Source organism: Zingiber officinale, chromosome 7A, assembly GCF_018446385.1.
Source record: "Zingiber officinale cultivar Zhangliang chromosome 7A, Zo_v1.1, whole genome shotgun sequence".
In the NCBI taxonomy this organism is placed as follows: domain Eukaryota; kingdom Viridiplantae; phylum Streptophyta; class Magnoliopsida; order Zingiberales; family Zingiberaceae; genus Zingiber; species Zingiber officinale.
In genome coordinates, this window is record NC_055998.1 from 24,788,740 (window position 1) to 24,796,685 (window position 7,946).

General features: G+C 41.6%; 1 non-coding gene across 1 annotated transcript; it reads left to right on the forward strand.

Annotated features, from left to right (window-relative positions):
• Window positions 1-1,810: 1,810 nt before the first annotated feature.
• LOC122003235 lies at window positions 1,811-1,916 on the forward strand. The gene has a single exon (XR_006117887.1). It is a non-coding gene; the product is annotated as a small nucleolar RNA R71 (small nucleolar RNA).
• Window positions 1,917-7,946: the final 6,030 nt, after the last annotated feature.

Below are 7,946 nucleotides of genomic sequence, written 5' to 3' on the forward strand. Positions count from 1 at the left end.
CCAATCCAATTTATTCTTCTCGTTTACTTTCCCTTGGAGGGCAGACATATTTTTCATTTTTGTTGGGAGTTCTCCTCCCAACATCCTCCACCAAATTGTTCTTTTCATTAGGTGGCCTTCCATGAGGATGAAAATTCCATTCCTCAAGTTTGTAAATGCTTGCCCTGCTACAAGCATTTAAAAGAGAAGAAACATGGTTAGAGACATTAGATAAATCATACTCCAACCATTCCTTACCAATTACCAATGCCAACTTATGATTTTTAACATCAATAATTGCTCTAGCTGTAGCAAGGAATGGTCTTCCTAATATGATAAGAATTTTGGGGTCCTCTTCCATGTCCAACACAACAAAATCTGTGGGAATAATACTCCCACCAACTTCTACTGGCACATCTTCAATAATACCCATAGGGTACTTGCAGGAATGATCAGCAAGTTGTAGTGCCATAGTAGTAAGTTTAATGTTTTTGAGACCTAACTTATTACAAATTGAATAGGGAATGAGGCTAACACTTGCCCCCAAATCACAAAAAGTGTTTTCAATGAATTCTGTTCCTATATTGCAAGGAATATAAAAGCTCCTTGGATCCTTTAATTTCGGGGAAGTGTTCTTCACCAAAAGAGCGCTGCATTCCTCAGTTAGTGCAATGGTCTCTACATCTCCTCTCTTTCTTTTATTTGACATGATGTCCTTCAGGAATTTGGCAAACTTTGGCATTTGAAGAATAGCATCTATAAGAGGAACTTCAACACATATCTCTTTAACCTTCTCCAGAAATTTGCCAAATTCTTTATCCTCTTTAAGCATATTGAGTCTTTGGGGAAAAGGGATAACTTTGCTCTGATGGTTCAGTGGAAGAGTCTCTTCAACCTCAATGGTATTCTCCTCATTATCTAAAATCTGACTAGGTGTAGGAGGAGAGAGCTCTTCTTCATTTTGCATCCCTTTTTGAGCAGTCACTTGGGGATTTCCCAAGGTCTGTCCGCTCCTAAGCTCAATTATGTTGCAATGCTCCATAGGATTTACATCAGGTTTTCCAGGAAGTTATCCTGGTGTTCTAGAAGATGAGGAAGCTAGCTGGGCAATTTGGCTATCCTGAATCTTTTGATGCTTTTCAAAATTATCCATTCTCTGAGTAAGCTTCAATAGATCCTGCTTCATTTCATTTTGATTGGAGATAATTTCTTCAAGCATCTTTTCAATTTTGGATGTAGGAAAGCCTTGAAAAGATTGTTGCTGAAAATTTTGTTGCCCAGATTGAAAATTTGGTCTTGCCCCCATAGATGGTCCTTGATCCTGATTATTTCTGTAAGAGAAATTTGGATGATTTTTCCATCCAGTGTTGTAAGTATTTGAGTATGGGTTGCTCTATCTTTGATTGAAACCCATGATTGCATCGCATTGCTATAATTGATTAATTTGTGCAGTGATAGCTCCCAATGGACATGAGTCATTTGAATGTTCTGAACTCCCACATACTTCACAAGATATAGCAATAGCATTTACCATATTTGAAATAGTCCCCATATTCTCAAATTTTTTGGTAAGAGCATCAAGTTTTGCAGCCAATAAAGTCACTGCATCAACATCAAACTTTCCTGATGCTTTGTTATTGGGTTTATTGAAGGATGACCACCACTTCTTTCATTTGCCCATTGATGATGATTTTGTGCTACACTCTCTATAATTTCCTCAGCTTCATCCAAATTTTTATTCATGAGTGCCCCTCCAGCAGTTGAATCAAGGGACACTTTGGTATGATAATTAAAACCATTATAGAAAGTATGCAACACTAACCATCTTTCCAAACCGTGGTGAGGGCATTGTCTAAGCATACTATTGTATCTATCCCAAGCTTCAAATAGAGATTCTGAGTCATCTTGTTTGAAACTTGCAATCAAATTCCTCATATGAGCAGTTTTACTTGGGGGATAGAATTTATCAAGGAATTGTTGCTCACATTATTCCCAAGTGGTGATACTGTTAGGAGCCAAAGAATTCAACCATTGTTTGGCCCTATCTCTCAAAGAAAACCCAAATAATAATAACCACACTGCTTCTGAAAGAACACCATTCATTTTCATTGTCCCACATATTTCATAAAAGACCTCTAAGTGTTGATTAGGGTCTTCATGTGGTCCTCCACCAAATTGATTTTGCTGCACCATGGAAATAATTGCAGGTTTGATCTCAAAATTATTTGCCTCCACTGAGGGTCTTGAAATACTAGATCGAAAACCCCTAGCATAAGGTGCTGCATAATCCTTTAGTGGTCTATTAGTCATGTTCAAATGCTCTTGTTCTTCAATTTGTCTCTGCAGAATTCTTCTTCTATGAAATGTTCTATCAATTTCAGGGTCAAGAGGAAAAAATTCTCTTGCAAAGTTAGATCTTCGCATACACAAGAACAAGATTGCAATAGAAACTAAATCAGACAAAGAAATTAAAAACAGAGAAAGGTAAGATTGGAATGTTAGTGCAGAATTAAAATTGCTACAAAAGAATTGCCAAGAAGTTAGAAAGTATACAGGAAAATGAAAGCAGAAAACTAGAGATTAGTTACAAATATGCAAATGAAAAGAAATAGCAATGTTATGTTTAGTCTAACTCAATTGATAATCTCCAATGTTATAGTGCAGTCCCCGGCAACGGCGTCAAAAACTTGTTCGCTCTCCGCAAGTGTACGGAAATGTCACAAGTAATATAAAGATTATCGTATCCACATGGACTGGAATAAGCACTAGAAATATCTCAAAGCGAATTAGCTAAACAACTAATCAATTGGTTTCAAATGCTAAAGATGAAAAACAAATCTAAAATGAAAGATTAACAAACAAGAGTTTGGGGTTTGAGTTATGATAAAGGGAGGTTCCAGGAGTTTTGGTTTCTTTGTAAGATCTCTTGAATGTATATGGTTTACCAATTATTATTTCTCAATTGTCTAATATTTGTAAAGGTTGTCGGTTCTCTCTTGCAATAGATAACCGGCTTAGGACTGAAAAATGTACCTAAATGTGATCGATTAGATATAAACCTACATTGTCCTTACACAGGATTGCACCTATTACTATGCTTCCCTCGGATATCAACATAGAAGTTCATAGCTTCTTAACCCATAAAGATACAAGGATTGAATCATAAAATCTATCCTATCCTCTTGAATATTCTCATTTCCCCTTCAAGGTTATCTCTCAAACGTCCTTACACGGGCTTGCACCTGTCACATGGATCCCACGGAAAATCGAGTGAGAGTTAATCTCTACAAAGTCTATAAGATATCCAAACAATCAATCAAGAATGAGATTTAAGCCCTAATCACAATTAATCATTCAAGATCCAATCGATACAAACTAGGCAACATCATAGAAACAAAGAAATGGCAAATCCACAAGAGTTTACATCAATTTATCTCACAAATACTCCCTCCATTCTAGAACAAAAAGATCTACTCTATAAAACAAAGAAAGAAAACCAAAGATAAGAAGATTACAAGCATTCTTCAATCCCAATCCAAGAAGAGGAGAGAAAGAAAACTTATCTACAATATAGCTCCATCTTCAGATCCAATCCTCGCTTCCGGAGTCAAATTCGCCAAGATCTCCCTTTGGATCGCCCAAAAATCCTCCCAAGAATTGGAGGAATCCACCAAATCTTGCTTTCTCCCAAAGGGAAGAACATCCCCTTTCAAATCTTCAAAGAGGCTTTAAATAGAGGGAGGCTTTCGAGCGCCACACGACCCCGAGGCATGGCCGTGTGAGGTTCACACGGCCAGAGCCTTTCCCCTCTCTGCCATCCACACACGGCTGTGTGGTGTACACGGCCGTGGACAACTGCCATCAAGACCTCCAAGCACGGCCGTGTAGATCCACACGGCCTGGACTGCCCCAGCTTCTGGAAACCTGGCACGGTCGTGTGGTGCACACGGCCAGAACACTTTTAAGCGCTGGGAACCCTGCACGGCCGTGTGATGCACACGGCCAGGGCCTTCTTGGTCTCTGGAAACCTTACACGGCCATGTAGATCCACACGGCCATGCAAGGATTGAACTCTGATTTGCTTCAAAACTTGGCACGGCCGTGTGAGGTTCACACGGCCTGGCCTTCTTCCTTTGCTGTTGCTGCCACATGGCCCCTGAACTCCACACGGCCAGAGCTCCCTACCAATGTAGGGACGTGTCTAGTACATGGCCAGGTGCCTTCTCGCTTGCTTATCTAATAAGTTTTGTCCAAGAATGTAGAATCTTCACCGAATTCGACTCCTGTGTACAGAAAATGCACAAAAGCATATCTCCGAACAAAAAGAGTAAATATGCTAAAAGGAAAACTGGAAGTACAAAAAATGCATAGATCAAGCATGCTCAAAGTATGTAAATGTGCATCAAAACATGCATAAAAGTATATAAAATCTACGCACATCAACCATTTAGCTAGTTTTGGGTTTTGTGTCAATCTTGGGATTGGTGATAATTACATTTTTGAATGTATTTTTCCCAAGTAGACATGGGTAAAATAGACCTCTCTATAAAATTTAGGAATTTTTGGATGTCTATGGAATTATTGGCGTATTTCTGGAATTGGGTTCAGAATGCTAAAATGGGCTGAAACAATGTACTAGTCAACTGGTACAGTTACCAGTCGACTGGTAACAGTGAAAATCAAGCACAGAATAGTTCTGTGTGTTGTTTCGATAAGGGCAGTCGACTGGGGCAGTCGACTGATACTAGTCTGAAAGTATTTTCAACACTGGATTGTGACCGGATCAACTCGTTGAGGTGTATGAGATCCATGGAGGATGAATACATGAGTTTAGAGCCAGTTGGATGATAAGTTTTCAACAATTGGGATATTATTGGAAAGCTTTTTGGATGTTAGGCAAAGGGGGAGAAGTAAGGTTTAGTTGGGAAAACCTTTAGTGCCTTTGCGTAGGGGGAGCCTTGTGATAGGTTCTTAAATAGCCCTGTGATAAAATTCCTACCTCAATGGGGAGTATAGGTGTAGGGGGAGCCTTGGGATAGGTTCTAATGCATGTTGCATTGTTTTTCATTCAGCGATGTAAGTCCAAGTGTGTATCCTTGGCAACATAAGTCCATTTGTTTTAGCATGTTTATTTGCTATTATGTTTTCCCTAACTTAAACGTATTGCCAAACATCAAAAAGGAGGAGATTATTGGAGCAATCCCAATGGTCCGTGGGACCATGTGTTTTGGTGTTTGGGCAAAGGGTTTAAGTTAGGTTTACCCTTGTTATTTAATATGTGTATGTGAGTGTGCAGGTATGCAGGATACACATGTGACTCAGGTTGATGGCTTCGGGTCCGATGAAGGATGGAGCATCCGAGGGACCATGGACAAAGCAGCAAGGATAAGGGTCGAGGGAAGCGACTTCGAGGCATACGCGAAGGATAGCATTGGGGATGAGCCGTGGGCTTGTATGCATGTGAGGGATGAGAGCCAAATGAAGTAGGCTTGAAGCCAAGAGGTCAAGGCTGCAAAGAAGCGTGAAGTGAGTCGTAAGGGTGAGGGTCCGAGTGCTGAGAGAATGTACTCGGGTACAGTCGATTGCTGGTTTCACCAGTCGACTGGTGCAGTCGACTGGTTCAGTCGACTGATGCAGTCGACTGGAATGTTTCTGTTCGCTCGGTCAGTGTGGAGCAGTCGACTGCTAGTTTTAGCAGTCGACTGGTATCGAGTCTTTGGGATGTAACGGTCGAATTTCTACAAAGGGCAGTCGATTGCATGTTTTACCAGACGACTGGTATGCGGGGTTTTAAACCCGCGGCCTATATAACCAAGGCTTGGAAGCTTGGTGATGTGCGTAGATTGTATACACTTATTTGCATGTTTTGATGCACATTCACATACTTTGAGCATGCTTGATCTATGCATTTTCGTACTTTCAGCTTTCCTTTTTATCATATTTACTCTCTTTGTTCGGAGATCTACTTTTGTGCATTTTTTATACGCAGGAGTCAAATTTGGTGAAAAATACATGTTTGAGGCCAAATCTGCAAGCAAAGCGGTGGAGGAAGCCATGACACTTGAACCCTACATGCCCCTACCATAGGGGGTTGCCCAGGCCGTGTAAGGATGAGAGGCCGTGTAGCTGCACCAGAGAAGAAAGATGGCATGGCCATGTGAACCTCATACGGTCGTGCCAAGTTTTGAAGCCCAAGGAAGCCTGGGTCGTGTACACCACACGGCCATGTCAGTTTTCCAGAGACAGGAGAAGCCTTGGCTGTGTGCGCTTAACGGTCGTGCGAGGTTTCCAGACAACAGAAGAGTTTTGGCCGTGTGCACCACACGGTCATGTCAGGTTTCTAGAGGTGAAGGCAATGCAGGTCGTGTGGATCTACATAGCCGTGCAAAGGGGGTGTTGATAGAGGCAAGACACGGCCATGTACCTCACACGGTCGTGTGAGGTCAGCAGAGAAGAGAGTGGAACAGGTCGTGTGAACCTCACACGGCCATGCCACGAGGCCGTGTGGCGCCCAAAACTCACCTCTATATAAGCCCTCCTTCAATATTTGAAAGGGGATCTTCTCCCCTTTGGGAGAAAGCGAGATTTAGGTCTTTCCTTCCATTCTTGGGAGGATTTCTGGGCAATCTAAAGGAGGATCTTCAACAGATTCGACTCCGGGAGCGTGGATTGGATCCGAAGACCAAGCTTCATCTTAGATAAGTTTTCTTTCTCTCCTCTTCTTTTATATTACTTGCGACATTTCCGTACACTTGCGGAGGTCAACACTTGGTTATCCCTGACGAAATTAGTGGTGGTAAACCCTAATTTGTAGTCTACTTGTTCTCAAGTGTTTGTGAGTGTTGTGATGAGGTTTCTCCACTCACAAGGAGCTACTTGAGATAGCTAGAGTTTGTCGGGGGCTAATACACCGATGGATTGGGATCGTCCACCTCAAGGACACGCCGTGGAGTAGGAGCCCTAATCTCCGAACCACGTTAAATGAACGTGTTAGTGGTTTGCATTTCTTTTCTTAGTTTTAGTCTTTAGCTTGTTTGTTGTTTGTATTTCCGCTGCGCAAGCTAACAAGTGTAGGAAATAAGGATTTTGGGGTGTCATCAATTCAACCCCCCTTCTAGTCGGCCATCCGATCCCCTTACAGTACCCGCTGCTTCGATCAAGGTGTCTCCTATCTCTAGTTGAGTGTCGATGGGTCTGATAGGCCCTTCCCTTGTTGTCTTCATCAAGAAATGGAGCAAGATCATGATCCTTCCTAAAGAACACTCAGATGGATCGATGGAGGGAGAGATGGCTCCTCAGAACTGAAGTAAAGTCAAAGAATCATTGTCTGCTGAGAAATGTAGGTCTGGGTTGGCCGACTATAGACCAAGGGGGGGGGGGGGGGGAATAGCCTACACAAAGAGTTAAAAATTTTCTCTTGCTATCAGCTTAGCAAGGACACATAAATTAATTGATAACAATGTTGGGAGACTTCAGTGCTAGAGGGGTGGTGAATAGCTCGGCTCACTTTGTTAAAGATGATTTACAACAGAAAACTCTAAGCGAACTCCTTCAATGCTAATGCAAAGGTTACTTGGTATCCACCTCAAGATTAGGTGACTAATCCAAGGATTCACATCGAGCACACTCTCCACTATGAAATACACTCCTTCTCGGAATAATTTGGAGGTGGAGAAACCTCGTATAACTTAAGAACAAGAAAATACAACTCGAAACAAGGAAGCAAATGTAAATACAAATTAAAACACGACTTAACACTTTGAACCTTGAATCCCTTGAGCTTTTTTTGCTTTGAATACCTCTTGAAGGTTGGAAATGCAGCAACACTTTATCTCCCAAAACTTCCAAGATTTGACGGCGAGGAGCGTATAAGCGTTGTTGCATTTGAACCCCTTTAGATCCCATTATTTAGGGCTTCTAATTGATTGAGCCTACTCCCAATCAATTTCCACATCAGATCTGATCGA